Source organism: Labeo rohita, chromosome 25 (genome assembly GCF_022985175.1).
Source record: "Labeo rohita strain BAU-BD-2019 chromosome 25, IGBB_LRoh.1.0, whole genome shotgun sequence".
NCBI classification, from domain to species: Eukaryota; Metazoa; Chordata; class Actinopteri; order Cypriniformes; family Cyprinidae; genus Labeo; species Labeo rohita.
In genome coordinates, this window is record NC_066893.1 from 7,839,223 (window position 1) to 7,859,385 (window position 20,163).

The window sequence follows — 20,163 nt, forward strand, 5'->3', positions numbered from 1 at the left end:
TAACCTTTAAAAAGGAGTCCAGAAAATTTATAACAGCAAAGAAAAAAACAGAAATTTGGAAAAAAAAAAAAAATAAAAAAAATAAAACAGATTTCATAGGGCCCTATTTCATTTTGTAGCATCTTATTAAATAAAACCAGACATAATAAAATTAATAGTTTTCAATAAAAAAATAATTATTTTTTTCCAAAAAAAAAAAAAAAAAAAAAAAAACTAAGAATAAAAAAAAAAAATAATATTAGTAGTAGTTATATTTTATATATATATATATATATATATATATGTATATGTGTATGTATGTGTGTGTGTGTGTGTGTGTGTGTATATATATGTGTGTGTGTGTGTGTGTGTATATATATTAGTACAATTTTTTTAAATAAATAAAAGTATTTTAATTTTTATTATAATCAATTTTTTTGGCATATTTGAATAAAAAATACACACACATACATATTTATTTATTTCTTTTTATTATTACACATTCTTTTGAATTAATAATAATTAAATCATTTTAATAACAATAATATCTCTAAATTGTTTTCATTTCTTTTGCGTTAGTATGATAAAATAACTTGAATATTATAACTAATGTTTTTTTAATTAATCTTTTATCACACTGAATTTCTCACACAGTATAAATGAGTATTAAAATATTTAGCTTCATTTATATTTTTAGGGGGATCATTATTTTTGTTTCATATCTTATTCCCCAAAAGTTATTACCATTGATCCATGTCCAAAACACATTCTGCACATTTTAGTACATTTTAGTATGTTTTTTTTAGGTTTATTTTCTCTTCTTAAAGCTTATAGTGAGCAAAAGAGGAAGACGAAACGTCTCCAGTACAGTATTTGACTGCCGTTTGTTCGTTAGTTATTATTTTTATCATAAGTCCTTTAGCTACAGTGTGCGTTTGGGAGTTGGCATGGTGATTTTCGCCCTCCAACACCCTTCACCCATTTGTTTAATCTTGTAAAAGAATGTGAGAGCCGTCCTTCACAGCGGCGGTGGGCAAATCCAGACTTGGCCGAGGGTAGAGACACAAATGGCTCTCTAACAAAGTTTCCACAACGCTCCCTCCGTCCGCCATTGGTCATATAGCCCCGCCCCTAAACTCACACCATTGGTGGAGCCAAAATTGACTTTAGCTTTAGGTTTGTGTTCTCTGTATAACTATGTAGATTTAGAACTTCCTTCTGTTAATCAGCCATTTACAAACCATTATTGGTCAATACAGATAGTCTTAAAAAGGCCAATTAACTGTTCACCCATTTAATTGAACACATTTGTCTAGCTAAGTGCTTTTTCTTTAGGATGTTGAGTGGGTCTGGTGTGTTTGGTGGTTTTTAGCTCGTGTGTGTGTCCTCGGTTGTCCTGTATAGCGACACATGAGATTGATACATGAGATTGAAGGGATCAAGGTCAAAGATGCAGACCAGAGCTCGGTCTTGCTCTTCTGTGTCAGGTGACCTGCTTTTCTCTGAAACTTGGATGTGTGTTTTCTCGTGGATCAAGGGATTATTTTGTGTTTGTGTGTTGGTCACTGACCCAGTACTTCCATGTGTAAGGCTGTAAGAACACTGTCTAGATGAGACACAAGCGGCAATTTAGTAGCGTAATGAACGTGTAATGAGTGAGCGGTGTTTAGTAGTACAATAATTGTGAATGGGAAAACAAATGGTAGCTTAAGTTAAAAAATAATGGTTGATGAATAAATAAGTCTCCTGGGCAGCATAGGGTTGTTAAGATGAAAATGCCTGTTGGATGTACACTCGGGAAATGTTTTTGCATTCTTTATGTGGTTAAAAATAAACAATCAGCAAGAATTTGTGTGAAGTTAAAAATAGTTCAGCTTTTATGTATTTTTTTTTTTTTTTCATATTTGTGTTTGCAGTAGCAAATAAAAGATGCGCAATGCAAGTAAAAAACATTATGCTTATAATTTATGATGATTTCTGCAATAGCGCCACTCCTGTTGATGCTAAAAATGCAGCTTGAACTTGCCATATAAATTAAATGGTTCTGATGCATGCAAGAAATCAAGCTTTTGTAGCTAGAATAATTTGCTTTTATATTTGCATTATATTGTTTTGTTCTGTTTAAAATGCAATCATTAAAATGTTATTAGAAATATGTGAAAATAAAAAAAAAAATTAAAGTATTTTAGTTTTTATGTTGAGAGTATGTATTTTAAGTAATATAAGATGTATTTTTCTTTAAAAAATCTTTAAAAATCTTAGAAAATATCTAATCTAAAATAATTTCTTAAACTAAAATATAAAAAAAATTATATTGTAATATAAAAATATTAAAAGTATCCTAAAAAATCTTAAAGTAAATCATTTTTTGAAGTTTTAAATAAAACAGTGTTTTACATAAAATACTATTTTAGTTTTTCTACTTCTAAATTTTGTTTATTTAAAACTATTTTGTTTTTTTGTTGACAGTTTGTATTTTAAGTAATATAAGATGTAGTTTTCTTAATTTTCTTAAAATCTTAAAAAAAAATTGAATCTAAAAATAGATTCTTAAAAACTAAGAAGACTGTCAGTATTAAAATAATTGTGATTATTAGTCTCATGATTTCTAATGAACTTACAAAACAGAATAAATCAGTAATAAAAAGTGTGGTAAATGTAGTACTTTAAGTATTTTTTAATTAATATTTAATATTTTAAATTAGCATTTTATAAAAACATTTTGCACAAATTTCCACAAACACTCAGACATATATTAATAATGTTAATCTTAAAAATATTACATATTAAAAAAATAATCTTAAAGCAGTTTTTTTTTTAAGTTTTAAATAAAACAGTGTTTTTTACAATAAAATTTCAGTTTTTCAAAAACTTCAAAATTTCATGTTTAATTTAAATTATTTTGGTTTTTATGTTGACAGTATCTATTTTAAGTAATATAAGATGTAGTTTTCTTAAATTTCTTGAAAATCTTTAAAAATATTGAATCTAAAAATAGTTTCTTAAAAACTAAGACTGTCAGTATTAAAATAATTGTGATTAATCTCATGATTTCTATTTAACTTAGAAAACAGTAAAACCGTAATAAAAAGTGTGGTAAATGTAGTGCTTTAAGTATTTTTATAATTAACATTTCATATTTTAAGTTAGCATTTTATAAAAACGTTTTGCACAAATTTCCACAAACACTCAGACATATATTACTAACGTTAATCTTGAAAAATTACATATTAAAAAAAATAATAAATAAAATAATCAATAAAGCAAATAGTTTTTTTTAAGTTTTAAATAAAACAAGGATTATTAGAGTGTGTTTTACAATAAAATACTATTTCAGTGTTTCAGAAACTTCAAAATTTCATGTTTAATTAAAAATATTTTGGTTTTTATGTTGACAGTATCTATTTTAAGCAAGATATAGTTTTCTTAAAATTCTTTAAAATCTTAAAAAAAAAATCTAATCTAAACAGTTTCTTAAAACTAGGACTGTCAGTATTAAAAAATGATTATGTAAGTATGATTATGTATTACTGTAAATATTTTTTAAAATTAATATTTGATATTTTAAGTTAGCATTTTATAAAAACATTTTGCACAAATTTCACAAACCCTAATATTTAGTGAAATTATTAAATGTATCTTAAAGTTTTTTTTTTTGTTTTTTTTTGAAGTTTTAAATAAAACAATGAATGGTGTATGTTTTATAGTAAAATACTATTTCAGTTTTTTAAAATTCCGAATTTAATGTTTAATTCAATGTGTTACTTGTCGTTTCTTTGTAATTTGTGAAATTTCTTAGCAATTTATGAGTGAAAATTGTTTTTAGTATACCTTTTCTTTAGCGATAAACAATTTCGACGTCATCTTTACAGCTTGTGTTTTATATGCTTATATCCTTTCATAATTTTCTTAAAGGTCAAACGAAAGGTCAGAACTGATTTTGTTGTTGCATTCTTAACCATTAGAATTTAGCAGTGAAGACATTGTTCACTGTTTCCATTGAATGGTCTTATTTTCAGAAGACTGTGAAATCAGCACCTAATCTCTCGTACACGACAGTAGATATTGCAAAGCGTTTTTGAAAGTGCCGAGAATGAAACACGGTACTATCCCTCGAGCACAATATCATTACATTTTCACTCCAGCCAGAAATAGATGTGCTGAGACACCACATTTAAAAATAGCGCTGTCAGAACGTGGAGGCTTCAACTGATTTTGCTAAACTGAGTTTATATTGCGTCTGAGTGTATTTGAAAGAAGCAACTCATGCGTGGCTGCATGGAGCACTTAGCATCGCTTCACAGCGTCTGGTGGACCGAGCCATCTCAAATCAGGCAGCGCTTTTGTTTAGTGTTGAATGTGAAGGAAGCCGTACAGCTGAAAGCATGTTAACAGTAGTGAGGATGAATCTTGTCATTTTTGTACTCATGGTTGCTGATTCTGGCTGCAGTCTCAGTTGACTGATCTTTCTGCCTTGAGCTTTTTGGCTGCAAGCTTGACGTGCTGAAGTCTTTTATCTAGATCCAATCATTTAGATTCAGCGAAATGCTGTAGAGTTTGAATTTCCCTCACATTTGCTGAACGAATGAAGTATCTCACTCTTGCTGGTGGACGAATGAAGCATTAAACATTCTTGAACTGAACAAAGTGTTTGATTTAATAAAGCATCACATTTGTGAAACAGCTAAACAGACTAGGATGTCTTGTTTCATGAATGAACTAAATTAACTCAGCAGTTTGTGGAAACAAACTAAACAAATAAAGCATCTCATTCTTGAATGAACTAGGACATTTTTTTGAACAAATTAAGTATCTGCTAGCTCAAAATTGAATGAGCAAAGCATCTCGTTCATGAAACAGCTGAATCAACTCAGTGTTTTGTTTGTGAACCAATTGAATCAAATGGTTCATCTTGTTTATGAATGACCTGAACAAACAAAGCATCTTGTTTGTGAATGAACTGAACAAGTGAGGCATCTCATTCTTAAATGACCTGGGACTTCTTTTTTATGAGCAAAATAAATGAAAAACAAACAAACAAACAAAACAGAAAACACTGTTTGTAAAACAACTGAAAGACCTAAACATTTGTTTGTGAATAAACTGAATGATTTAGTATATCTTGTTCTTGAATGACCTGAACGAACAAAGTATCTCGTTCTTGCACAAATTGAACAAACAGATTTTTTGTAAGTCTATTGAACGAACAATGCATCTTGATGAATGAATCTCATTCTTGAATGAACTGAAACATCTTGTTTTGATCAAACGAAACATCTAATTTTTAAACAAATTAGATGAACAAAGCACCTCATTTATGAAAACTTGATTCTGAATAAATTCAGTGAAGCATCTTATTTGAATGAACTGAACAAATGAGATGTCTCATTCTTGACAAAACTGATTCAGCTAAGCATTTTGTTTGTGAACAAACATCTCATTCAATAAAATGAACAATCTGTCTCGTTCTTGGACAAACTGAACAAATGAAGCATCTCATTGTTAAGACAACTGATTCAGTTTAGCAGTTTGTTTGTTAACAAACGAATCGAGCATCTTGTTCATGACTAAAATGAACAAAGTTTCTTGTTTTTGAACAAACTGAACAGATGAGGCATCTCGGTCTTGAGAAAACTGATTCAATTAAGCATTTTTTGTTATTAAATGAAATGAATCAGTGCATCTCGTTCATGACTAAAGTGACCAAACGACGCATCTCGTTTTTGGACAAACTGAACAAATGAAGCGTTCTGTGTGGCAATGAGCAAACAAAGTCTCTCGTTCTTGGACAAACCGAACAAACGAGGCATCTTGTTTGAACGAATTGAACAAATGAAGCACTTAACTATTGAGACAACACATTCAATTAAGCATTTGGTTTGTGAACAAACTAAATGAATCGGTACATTTAGTTCATGACTACAATGAACGAACAAGATATCTGTTCTTGGATAAACTGAAGAAATGAATCATCTTGTTTGAATCAGCTGAACAAATGAGGCATTTAATTCTTGAGAAAACTGATTCAACTAAGCATTTTGTTTATGAACAAACATTAAATAAATCAATATCATCTTGTATCTGAATAAAAATGAACAAAGTAGACAAAGTAATTATTGTTGAACGAACTGAACAAATGAGGTACCTCATTCTTAAGAAAACTGATTCAACAAGCATTTTGTTTGTGAGCAAACTAAATGAATCAGTGTGTCTCGTTTATTACTAAAATGAACAAAGTATCTCATTCTTGGACAAACTAAAGAAATGAAGCATCTTGTTTGTGAACGAACTGAACAAATGAAGCATCTCATTCTTGAGTAAACTGTGAACAAACGAAATGAATCGTGAATCTTGTTCATGAGTAAGGTTGGGTATCGAAAATCGATTCTGATTCTAGAATCGGATACTTAAGGTCAGGAATCGGATACTTCTTGTGAAATTAAAATTTCGATTCTGCCTATCGATTCCTATATGCAGTTTTTTTTCTTCTGTGAGGACCCAACCTAGCGATCTGCCCGACCTTGCTTGGTAATCTAAGTGCATAGCGCTCCAAAGTATGGCTACACTTGCGAGCAGAAGTCGAAAAGTAGCCTATAGTATTTGTGATAAGCTAAACATGTTGCAATAGATGTGTTACCACCAATATGACAAAGCATTTTAATTTAACAGATCGTTAAAGATCACAAACCAAGAATATTCAAATACTAATGTGATTCTATTCCTAAATTACAATAATTCATCTGTTTGATTCCTCAACCTTTCTTCCATGCAGCATACGATCAAACCAGTGTGATTTGAACATTCAAGTCTTCATTCGTGCTGCCGCTGTCCTAAACAGAGCCACTGTCATGTGTAATCACAGAAGTACTGGGATAAAAGTTCATAGTCTGGATATAAACTCTGATATGTACGGTAGAGATCAAAATAGAGTAAATCATCCTTTTGAAAGTTAATTTGGCATTTCAAATAATGTTAAAGGTTTATAGATTACGTTGTTATGCCAGTAGATGGTGAAAGGGGGCTGTTAATAATGTGTTTGTCTTTGATTATTCATTCAAAAATGCTGATTCATCCAGTAATAAACCAAGTAAATCTTGAGTGAATCGCTGAATCATTTACCTATAAATTAGGACCACATGTGCTTTTGTTTAGTTGTCTAATGTTTTTTTTCTTCAGAATCGTAAGAGAACCACAACTTCCGTTTAAAACAACAACAACCCAATTTATCCAGAATCACGCAGCTTTATTTTGCAAACAGCTCTTAAGTGAATCTTGTCTTTATGTAGCCTGTTGATTTTTGTTCATGGTATTCAGCTGCAACCAAATGTTTAGCAAAAAACAAACAGAATAGATATGGTTGATGATATCTTTTATTCACATTGGAATCGAAACAAATCTGAATCGATAAGCGAAATCAAAATTGATAATATTCTAATGATACCCAACCCTATTCATGACTAAGGTGAACAAAGTATCTTGGTTTTGGACAATCTGAACAAATGAAGCATCTCATTCTTGAGACAATTGATGCAATCAAGCATCTCGTTCATGACTAAATGAGGCATCTCGTTCTTTAGAAAACTGATTAAACTAAGCATTTTGTTTGTGAACAAAATAAATGAATCAGTACTGAACAAACAGTATCTCGTTTTTGAAACAACTGAACAGACTTGATCATATTGTTCATGAATGAACTGAACAAATGAAGCATCTGATTCATAAACAAACTGAACAATGAAACACCTCCTTTGTGAACTGAGCAAATTAGGCATCCTGTCTGCAAATGTGTTGGCTTGTATATGAATCTGAAATAATTTTGCTAAAAAGATGATTCAGTATTGTTCCGTAAAGGTGGTTCTTTTATGTCTGTATCTTATTAGCATAGATTATTTAATATATCTGAAGCCTACTTATCAGCTTAGCCTTTTCCCTAAAAAAAATGTTAACTTGAAGGCATGAGTGTTCCCTAAAAAAAAAAAAAAACATAAAGTAAGAGTAAAGCCCTGCAGCAGAAATGGTCCCGAACATCAAAGCACAGGATTTAAAATTCCTCCTGCATAGTGAGGCCACATAGTCAGAAACCGTCTGTTGTTTCACTCTCATCCCTCTCATTTTGAAACTAACTTACATAACACAGGGAACGTCGAAGCACGTCATTTTGCGCAAACACGGCATAACGTTACACATTAACTGTGGCTGAGTTATGCAAGGGTGTGTTCCGTAGTAATTCGTATATGTGTGTATAACTCTGGCATCTTCTCCAGATTTGTTGCGGCACGAGGGATCAAAGGTCAGCTATGACAGCGGGGTTAACAAGGCCTTGGCTTCCTGCTGTCTAGTGTAGTATTTCTCACCACGCTATCACCTGGACATAAGCCAGATGCTGTAATGTAAACAGTGAAACACACAGACAGTGTTAGAGTGCTAGGAGACGCCCCATACCTGACATACCTGCTCTGATTGTCAACATTGTTTCGTTCCAGTGAGCTGTCGAACTAGTTTCGGGAAAACAAGTTGTGTGGATGTAGCGATACGGTCCGAGGCCATCCACCAGCCCGGGGAGTTTTGCATTTGGAGCCTTATTAGTTTCTGGAAAGCTCATAGTCAGTGGCTAAATGCAGACTAGGCTGCTTATGGACTGATGAACATGTTTTTTTTTCGTTTGGCCACTTTAATTTCGCCTCTGTCAATTTTAGATGCATCGTCCCGAGACACGTGCCTATTTATACGACTCGAGTGCGAGCGCACAATTATTCTGCTTCCCTAAATGAGGACATTTTTTGCTCTTTGGGATTCATTAAAATAGCATTTCATCTGTAAATGGTTTGAAAGATGTGCGTGTGACGTATTTGTAATTGCGTGCTTGCATTGGAGGCTGTTTGCATTGAGTTCAGAGCACAACTGTGTGTCGTGCGTCCTTGTTAATGCTCTGAATTGATTACGTGAAACGATTGCCCGATAACCGTATCTCGGCGGAGCCGACCCTTCTGCTTTTGTTCGGCAGGGGAGAAGGTGTGTGTTTGTTGGGGGGTCGAGTCTTTGTCCGGGACAGCTGTTATCAGTGCGTTCCCGCTCCTCTCCGAGCTCCGTGGAGGTCTCTGATAACTCCCAGCATGCACTCTGGTGAGAGTGGAGTCTCTTGCAGTCGGATGGGTTTAAATCTAAAAGCTCTGATTATTGATGTGATGGAAGGATTTGTTTCCTTCTGAGTGTCTTCTGATACATTTTAAGGGCTGCACTAATGCACTAATGGTGGAATGTTTTTTTTATTTTTTTTTTAACAACTGTTTTCACATTATGACTGATAACCAATGCAATAAATGATGTTGTATATCATATTATTTTGGTAATTAAAATTTCTGTATTATCAGTGTTTTTTTTGTTTTTTTTTTTAAATCTGGTTTAGGAAGAAAACCAGGAGTGAAATACCGTTGAATTGAGAAAAGAAAATCCATCTTAATATCTGCTTTTCATTTGACATTATTTCAAATATTGGCCAATAACTGTTCATTCCTTTTAAAACAAACAAAAAAGTAGTTCAGTAAGGTAGAAACCAAAATATATCCTTTTCATCCAAATATTTGCTGTTTATTTATTTAATGTTTATTGGTTTTGCATGCTACAGGCAAACATAAAATGTGTAGAAACAAACAAAATAATTATTTTAAATTATTATAATATTATTATCTAAAATTTTAGATCATTTTATAATAATTTTAAATAATTATTCTGCTTGTTTGTGCCTATTTTAAGTTTACTTGTAGCATACAATCTCTTTATTTTAGTTTTCTGTTTTATTTTAATTTTAATTAAAATGTTAATATAGATTTGTAACATTGCTTGTTTGACAGATAATTGAATTAATTGATTTCATTTGTTTCTGCTTATTTTAAATTCACTTGTTGCATGCAGGCTGTTTTGGTTTTTAGTATGTTTTAATGCCAATTTAACAGATGATTTATTTTAAATAATACATTTGTTTCTGCATATTTTAGTATGTTTTACATGTTAGTATAGATTTACACTATTGGCTGTTTAACAGATAATCAAATTCATTAATTAATTTGTGCATATTTTAAATTTACTTGTAGCATATGAACCAGCTATTTTGTTGTAATGATCTTTTTCTTTGTTTTAAATATAGATTTATAATTGTGCCCATTTATTGGTTATCTATGGAAGCCCATTTCCACCATTGAATAAAACATTTAAAAAAAGGTAATTGCAACTGTCTATCATACAATTCTGACTTTTTTTTTTCTCGCAATTACAAGTTTCTCGCAATCCTGGCTTTTTTTTCCAGAATTGTAAGATACAAACTTGCAATTGCACAATAAAGTCAGAAAAACAAGATATAAACTTTCTTTTTAAGTGAACTTTCTTTTTATAAACAGTCTTTTTTTCTCAGAATTGCGTGATACATACTCGCAGTTGTGAGTTAGAAAGTCAGAACGCGACATTCACAAAGACTTTTCTCACAATAGTGTGCATCTTTTTTTTTTTTTTAGCAATTGTTAGTTTTGATTTCACAATTCTTTTTTCTTAGGATTGTGAGATTAAAAACTCGCAATTATGAGTTTCAAAGTCCTGTTCTGATTGAAAAAAGACATATTTTCTTAGAATAGTGCAATACATTTTTTTAAAACATGAAATTGCCAGTTCAAATCCTGTAATTCTGACTTTATACGTCACAGTTGTGAGTTTATACCTTACAATCTGAGAAAAAAAGTCAGAATTGTGAGTTTGAATCACAAAAAGTCGCAATTACCTTTTTATTTTTTATTCAGTGGTGGAAACGGGCTTCCATAGTCATCAGCTGTTATTATAAAAATAATAATTGGCTTATTTCTATTGTTTAGAATTTTAATAATAATGCATCAGAAATAAAATACTGTTCAATACTGTGGTATGGGAGAACGTTAGCAGTGTTGCCAGGTCTGTGTAACACAACCAGCCCAATTGGTACTCAAAACTAATTTAATCTTGACCAAAACTTGGATGTCAAAATCACCCCAAAAATTCACAGTCAAAACCCACAACAGCAGTATAAAACTAGCCCACTTTCACCGGAAAACTGCAGACTTGGCAACACTGAATGTTAGCACTCATAATATCAGTTTATAACAACAGCCAATGACTATAAATTTAAAAAAAAAAAGAATTTTGAACAAAAATTATCTATTGATGCCAATGGTTGTGTGACCCGTAGCGTTTTTGTTGTTAAACAGTTTGTGCTTTGTGAATTTCTGCTCTGGTAGTCGCTTGTGAGTTGAAGCATGTGATTCCATTAAGAGAGTGAACTAAAGTTAGCCATGTCACTGTGGAATGACAGGAAGTGAGTGATCCCTGACGTGATCTTTCAGGCACAAGTGTGACGTTGCTGGTGGTCTGGCCATCATCAGAGATTCCCCGTCTCCCCCTCTGATACCAGCTGAGAACCTAAAAATAACTGCCTCTGTATGACTTCCCCTACACTTAAGGTGCAGCAGTCTTAAAGAGATAGTTTAACCAAAAATGAAATCACCCTTGTTTACTCCAAAAATGTTTCACATTCATTCAGTGCCTTTAAAAAACGCAGCTTATAAAAAATATCAAATGTCCTTGAGAAATCAAGGCTACTATAACAACATAATTTAGCAGCATTTAGAAATTGTTGCTTTTTATTGGATGCTTTTTATAGTCTTGGATTTGTTTTTGTTAGTCATTTTTGGCCTTGGTTTGAAGAATTTACACCCACTAGGTATTTTTTTTACATTCCTACACACATACACTTTTTTTTTTTTCCAGTCTACATGAATGTCACTGCTAGAGGTCATTGAATGGAAATGAACTACAGCATCTATCCATCCATCCATACCGTGTCCCCTTGCTCCCGTGAAACCTGAGCCCTAATCATTACCTATGGGCTCTTTATAATACTGTAGAGTCAGCAGCCTTCAGTTATATATAGCCTTTTCGATACAGTGGACGCTTTAGTGGTGTCACATTTTTTCCCGGTTTTCACCCCCAAAGAAGTCCTTCAGCGGATGTGGAAGACGTCAATCTTACATGCCACCTTGGGATCAGATCATATTAGCATAACCTTAAACCATGGCATTGGTTTCCATGCAAAAACATTTTTTGCCTATGATTTTAACAAAGATACCACAGCAAAAACTGTCAATATAGATTTATAGGAATATTAGACTGCTGTCACTTTAAGACCTAACATACAGATTCAATGTACTGAACGCATATGTTTCCATTCTTAGCTGTTAACGTTCACTTATAACAAAACCAACTAGCGCTGAAACCCTGTTGTAATTGTTGGAATGGCCATGGATCAGCAATCTCCATGTAAAACTGATCGTGCAGACCAAATCGTAAATTGTAGAGACTCGAAACTTAGAGGGATGGTATTACTCGCACCGCCTACAACGTGACCAAAGCTCGCCCCAATCGGCCTGACGGGGGCGCTACAGCGATCAAAAGTACGAAATCACTCATAATTCCTAAACTGTCAGTCGCAGGCTCAAGTGTCTTATATTTTTTGAAAAACCTACTTTTGTGAACAAGTCTGAGGTTTTTGGCCCAATCAGAACCAAACCAGTGCAGAAAGATTCTCTGAAGAGTGAATATCAGTAATTATCAAAAAAAAGTTGCATTTTCGACTCACCGTTGCAAAGGGACACCAAAACATTCGAAAGGGGCAGGCCCAATTTTAGTAAAATGCCTATAACTCCCGAACAGAATGAGATATGACCACCAAACACAGAGCACTTATGTAAGAGCTCAATCTGAGGTCACAGGACAAAAATCACAGAGCTTGGCCACTTGGTGGTGCTATAAATGGCTATAACTGCACAACAATTTGTCCTATCAACATGAAACTCACTTTGCAACGTCTTCGCCCAAAGTACCACAAGTGTCTACAAAGACAGTTGCATAGCTCAAAAAACATGGCTGCCATTGGCCGACGCAATTTGGGCATCTGTTAGACAAGGATGGCCGATTGGAACAAAACTTGGTGGGCCTGTTCGACTCTCAGACTCAAAGGTCTGAGAGACATTTAAAAGAAATCGGCCACTGGGGGGGGGCGATATGACATTTTTCAAGGGCATAAATGATTGTACATTGTGCAGTTTTTCGCACGTCTGTCTGATGTTCATTATCATACAATAGAACTCCTCATTCTGGACAACTTTGCCACCAGAAGCACTGCTGTCAATCAAATCGTTTGTTAAATGACTGAGAAGATGTAAAAAAAAAAAAAAAAAAAACTACTTATGCGAACTAGTCCTAGGTGGAAATAAAAACACTGCAGTACAATTATTTGAACTCTCTAGGCCAATTATTATCAAGAAATGTTAATATTTACCCTTTGGGAAGCTATAATGAGGTCGTTTGGAAAAGGGGCCTGTCCAAATTTACCCCAAGTCCTATAAAGCCTAAAGGAAAACTCAACACTTCACAAAACCTGCTGAGCACATACGACAGGTGATTCTAAACAAGCATGCAATGTTTTAAGACATCATATTTCTATGGTAAATTACTTGGATTTGCCAAAAAAAAATTATTGTTAATTTAGGTGGATACAGCCTTGCTAAATAATGTGTTACATCTTTTTCCTTATGTGCTTAAATGCCTTAAGCACTTGAACCCTGGTAATCACTGCTTGCAGCTATGTTTTTGTTTTGTTTAAATTTTTCATTCCATCGCCCTGCATCTTAGTTTTTTTTTTTAAATGCAAAAGCAATTCTTTATGAATGGCCACTAAAACATCAATCAAATTAGAAAGTTTGAGTTTTAAGATTATTTGTAGCCGTTAAAAGCGTCTTATCAGATCATTGTGGTTCGGTAGTGCAGTCGTTTTCTGCATAACTCCTACATTCATTCCTCTAGCGTAGACATATTTGTCACAACGCTGCCGAATGCCTTTCGAAACGAGGTGCAGCGAGCTGGCAGCATGGAGATAGCTGACAAAACTCTGCTTATGTTCGCCAGGCTGTCTAGTCATGTTGTTGAACTGAGGAAGATCTTCTGCACTCAACTCACTGTATGGTGCAAGAATCAAGCTGGAATTTTATAAAAATTAGCGAGTAAATGCTGACACAACCTGTGTTCTACAAGCGCAACTAGTTGGTTGGGCTTCAAATGGCATTGCTTCAGCAGAAAGACCTGTGTATTCAACCAATAGCAGTAAACTTGTTTTATGAACTCTGCACAATATTTTTCTGCTGCTTCTATTGATAGTAAAGTAATCCTGTGTTGTAGCTGTGCTAAACAGCGTGAAGGAGCGAGGAAAGGAAAACGTGCGTGGAATCTGTCGTCACTCTGGGCCCGTGCGTTCCAGTCTGACAGCTTGTCAAAGGAGATACACATGCATATTGAATTTCCAACATTTTTGGGGAGTTTGGAGGCAGGGATGTACACAGAGTAGGTTTTAAGTTAAGCTTAGCTGTCACTAAAGCATTCTACTGTTCTTCAATTATGGCTTATACATATTGAAACATTACTGTTTCAAGTCTTATGTTTTGAAATTGAGTGTTGCATAATGTACTGCAAAACTTACTCAGTTGTTAAAGGATTAGCTCACTTCCAGAATGAAAATTTCCTGATAATTTGCTCACCCCTATGTCATCCAAGATGTTCATATCTTTCTTTCTTCAGTCAAATAGAATTTGCAGTTTCAGTGCAGCTTCAAAGGACTCCATACGATCGCAGCTGAGGAATAAGGGTCTTATTTAGCAAAACAAATTTATACAAAAAATACAAATTTATCTACTTTTTAATCAAAAATGCTTGCACTAGCTCTGCGATTACTGCATTACGTAATCATGTTGGAAAGGGTAATGCACGGTTAGTTCTAGGGCTGTCACGATTCCTTGATTCGAGTACTCTATTTAAAAAACACTTGATTGCATAATACTGGAAAGTACTGGAAGTGGCGCTTTCCACTGACGAGAATCCATGAAACACATTATTAGACAATTTTCCAAGGCTACATGATATATTAAACCCATTTGAAATTATTAAAAACAAAATGCCGTAGTGAATTCACAAACGGTATGATTCAATTAAATAAATATATACAATGCAGGTTTAATATATGCACTTTGATTATTTACATGCTGCTCCGTTCACAGTAAATGCTGCTCCACACAAACTGTTATCATTTACATGTGCAGAGCATCTCAAACTACATCTCTGCATGTTGTGAGTTTGTTTTTATTATAATGTTTATCTGGAAACGCAACGTGCATATACATATATATACATAATAATTACACACAGTACACACACATATATTAGGCAAACTTTTATTTTGTATGCGATTAATCGCGGTTAATCATTTGCCAGCTCTAGTTTTAAGTTTCAATAAAACCATATGATTACTTGCTTTTGATGCTTTATTTGAACTAATTATTGTTACCTCATTGCTATTATATATCCATTTTTAATCATTTTAAAGGCTATTGTTCAGTTAGGTCTGTTTTTATTAATAAAAAGTTAATTTTAATTATCCAATTACTCGCCAGAATAATCGACAGATTACTCGATTCGCAACTTCATCGCGTGCAACCTTTCCAGTGTGATTACTTAATGCATGCAAGTCCAGCTAGTGCAAAACAAGCATTTGCGGTTAAAAGTTATAAATAATTTTTTTTTTTTTTTGAAAATGACAGATCGTTTTGCTAGATAAGACCCTTATTCCACAGCTGGGATTGTGTAGAACCCTTTGACACTGCATTGAAACTGCAAATTGCACCTTCAACTTATTGATCCTCATTGTAGTCCACTATATGGAGAAAAATCCTAGAATGTTTTCCTCCAAAACGAAGACAGCATGAACATCTTGGATGACGTAGTGAAAGGGAGTGCGATACTAGTATCGCATACATAGATAGTAGTACTAGAGGGCTTTTGAAATGTTGTCCCGCTCCCGCGGCACCCGAAGGGTTAACACCGATACAGCACTTTCTACTGCAGATGGATCTGTGCTCCTACTGAGCAGAGCAGTTCTACAGTGAAACACTGCTGCAGCTCAGTACACACACTCACACTTACTCACTCGAACGCTGCCAGGCCACGGGGATTTACTTCAGAGGCTCACGTTCGCCGTGAAGAGGTCGGCGAGAATAAAACACGATTTGAAACAAACCCACGCAACTTTACTGGAAGTGCGCGGAGTACTTTTTAAAAGTGCCTGAGCTGCTCAGCAAATCGATGCCGGCGGTGGATGCGCCTCATCTCTTTTCCGAAGTGATTGAACAGTAACTTGCTGTTCTCGGCTGGCCGCCGCTTGATACATCGGGGCAGGGACTCTCTCTTTTTGTCTGTACCTCTCTCTCCCTCCCTTCCCCCTCTCTCTCTGCACTATCTTCCTCCCTCCCCCGCCTCGTGCCGATTGAGTCGGGGATCTCGCTGTGATCAGCCAGGTTCAGTATGAGGGCTGGAGGCTTGCCGGAGTGCACACGGGTCTGCGGGACCCTAGTTTTGGACCATGCATGTGACTGAAGAAAGCTGCAGATATGTTCTTCTGAGATGATCTAACGGCTGTAAGTTATTGTTGATATTTTTGTGATAATGGTTGGATTTGTATCATAGGGAAGCAACTTGCATTTAAGTTGAACCTGATTTGGCTCTGAAATGCATGAAACCATTCAGCATTAGTTTCTTAATACTTCGGAGGAGTACAACAAGTGCTCCAACAGTTGGGCAAATTGATGGTAGGCTCAAGCGAGCTGTTAGTTTTCATTTAGCTGCAGCGTTTGGCGTGCCTTTAGCACCGTAAATCTGCAATGACGTTGCCGGGGTGCGTATGTGCAGGATGTCGCTACGTCCTCTGGGAACCACCTCCCCTTGCTGTGAGCTTTTCTGCTCCTACGTTTGAATAGCTGGATCACATGCTCCCCGATTGGGGCTTTTAGCCATCGTCAGCACTTTGAGACACATCTTTCTCCATTTCTGAAGTCATCAGTCATCAGCTCCTACGTGTTGCGGGTCTGATGCCAGATCTTGAGGTGCTGTGTGTGTGTGTGTGTGTGTTTAAGAGAGACATTTGGATGTTTTTTCCACCCTCCTCGTCTTCTTTTGGCTTCCAGTCAACATACGCAATGTTCTTTAGAAGGGTTTGTTTGTGCCATCCAATGCAGCTCCTGCTCTCTCTGGCTCTCCTAACACTTAACCCCTGTTTGATTGTTACCTGACTTCTTGGTAAAGTAAATATTACTTATACTGTCAGAAAAATAAATATATATTTAGTGTAGTTCTATTTATTAAAGCCAAGTATAAATCTCATCAGGTTTATTCCAGCATGTATTCCAAAATAATAACTCAAGGCAGTAACTGTTTAAACAATATGTTATATTTGTGAACTTATGTTCAGCTAATCTTTTTAGTAGTTAACTTTTAACTATTTTTTCAGTCATCAAAACTGTGTAAATATTGTCACAGACACTGAGATTTACCTTAAATTTCACCCAAGCTGATTACTCACTAAAAGCTACCACAGATCATGTTTTCATGTCATTTCATGTCTTGTTTTGACGTAACAAAGTGGTTATAACTGAATTGTGTATTTGTTTTTTTAAATCAGTCTTCCCATTAATGCTATTATATTGTTAATTCAGTCTGATTTGCGAAAGCAGATACAGACACGAGGCGGAAAGCTGATCATAACCAGTCATATCCAATCATATCTTGAAGGAGGCATTGCCTCCTCTCTAGGGGTGTGCGATATTGACCGAAAATGATATCCTGATATTTTGTCGATAACGATAATTAGACCACATTTTGCTGATTGTGTATTGCATCTTAAGGACTACTATGGAAAACTGACTCCTGAATTTTTGATATTTTCCATATTCTGTGTGGTGAAATGAATCTTTTCCAATAAATTTTTACCTTTTATTGGCATGTTTACATTTTAATGGAGTCCACTTTCAAAACAAAGATTCACATATAATGTAGTCACCCCCTTGTCATCCAAGATGTTCATATCTTTCTTTCTTCAGTCGTAAAGAAGTATGAAAGAAAACATTTCAGCATTTTCTCCATATAATGGACTGATATGGTGCCCCGATTTTGAACTTCCAAAATGCAGTATAAATGCGGCTTCAAACGATCCCAATTGCATGGAAGAAGTGTCTTATATAGGGGAACGATTGGGTATTTTCATTTAAAAAATGCAATTTAAATACTTTTTAATCTAAAATGCTTGTTTTGACTTGCTCTTCCTGAACTGTGTATTCTGGCTCAAGACAGTTAGGGTATGTCTAAAAATTGGTATCATACTTTCTCCCTCAACTTCAAAAATCATTTCAAGATCATCCTACATCACTGCAGAAGTACAGACACAGTGTTTGCGAGGTGAACATGCAAAGAAGATCAAACACCCTTAACAAAAAAAGTAACACAGCAATATAGGACTATTTTGAAGTTGAGGGAGAACATGAGATGGGAGTTTTTCGACATACCCTAACTGTCATGAACCGGAAAAAACAGTCCAGGCAGAGTAAGACAAGACGAGCCTTTGGCATTAAAAAGTATATAAATTGTATTATTTTTATGAAAATAACCAATCGTTTCGCTAGATAAGACCCTTCTTTCTCAGCTGGGATCATTTACAACCACGTTTGGGATCGTTTAAAGCCGCATTTTTGAAGTTTAAAATCGGGGCACCGTATCAGTCTATTATATGGAGAAAAATGCTGAAATGTTTTCCGCAAAAAACATAATTTCTTTATGACTGAAGAAAGGAAGACATAAAAATCTTGGATGACAAGGGGGTCAGTACATTATATGTGAATCTTTGTTTTAGAAGTGGACTTTTCCTTTAATAAGACATTTTTTCAAACAGTGTACATTGTCTTTAAAGTCAAAATCTTACATTTAACCAGTCAATTACAATAATAAGACATTTTGGCTGTTAGCAAGCAAATGAAATCAATATCAACAAAATTCATCTCTGCAAAAAATCCTCCTTGCCTAAATTGTTGAATACTGATATTTGTTATTTTTTTTAGAAATTAAAAGATACTTTACATCAGGGGTGCTCAATCCTGCTCCTGGAGATCTACCTTCCTGCAGAGTTAAGTTCCAAACCTGACCAAACACATCTATCTGTAATTATCAAGTGCTCCTTCAGATCCTAATTAGTTGGTTCAGGTGTGTTCGATCAGGGTTGGAGCTGAACTTTGCAGGAAGGTAGATCTCTAGGAGCAGGATTGAGCACCCCTGCTTTACATGTAGAATTAAAACCGCCAGTAGGTGGCAGCAAGTCACTGTTAATAAGTGAGTCATTGCGATTGAACCGTTTCATTTAAACGGTTGAATCATTCAGGAATGAAACACCATCATGTTGCTCAGAGACGCAAAACAGTGATGTGGCTCAAGTTATTTTTGTCAGAAAATGTGGTGTCTAAAATGTAAGTCTCTTAATATTCTTGTTTATTAAACTGTTGTATAAAATCAATGTTACATTTGTAATCACAATGATTTTAGGAGAAAAAAAGCAGCACTCTTTGTGTGATATTGATTAGCCATATGAAATAACAGTCTGTAAATGTACTAGTCTGTAGGAGTTTTGTTTGCTTTTCAGGATATACTTGATGTTGTAAAATTGCACATTGTTAAAACAACAATTACGATATTATCACAGACGATATGTATTGCACACCCTTATCTATCATGTGACTTTCCCCCCATTCATTCTCAGTTAAAACTCAATAGGCTCAGGAGAGGCAAAAGAGACGTGGACTCCCTCTGTAACTATACCTGCTGGTGTCACTGTTCAACAGTGTTTCTTTAGAAAAATCTGTGTACGGTTTACTGTAATTTTGTGTAATAAAATATGTTGCCAGTTGCTAATTCTGATTTAAACATGAGATTAAAACTGACCTGATACTCTCTTAATAGCTGAATGTTCCTGGTCATACTGACCATTATTAAAGGTGTTTTATGATATTTCCATTTAATTGGAATATTATTATTATTGTTATTATAATTAAAAAATATATATATATTTCAGATTAAAATGCATTAATTATTAATTAATAAATTAATATGTAAATATAATATAATTTATAATTTTAATAAGTAATAAGTAATTTTAATTAAATATAAGTATTGTTTTTGTACTATGTTCCACTCAACATTTTACAACCTCAACACTGCCATGTCATGAAAAGGTCAAATTATTTG

General features: G+C 34.3%; 1 protein-coding gene across 6 annotated transcripts in view; it reads left to right on the forward strand.

The window, feature by feature from the left end:
• Positions 1-20,163, forward strand: part of tjp1b (tight junction protein 1b) — a 170,232-nt gene that overhangs the window by 88,371 nt on the left and 61,698 nt on the right. Inside the window, exon 1 of one of the 6 annotated variants that reach the window (XM_051100267.1) lies at positions 15,968-16,517. The exons of the other annotated variants lie outside the window; for them this stretch is intronic. The gene's annotated coding sequence lies outside the window, so the exon portion shown is untranslated. Of the gene's footprint in view, positions 1-15,967; positions 16,518-20,163 lie in introns of those variants that run through there. 6 annotated transcript variants of the gene reach the window in all.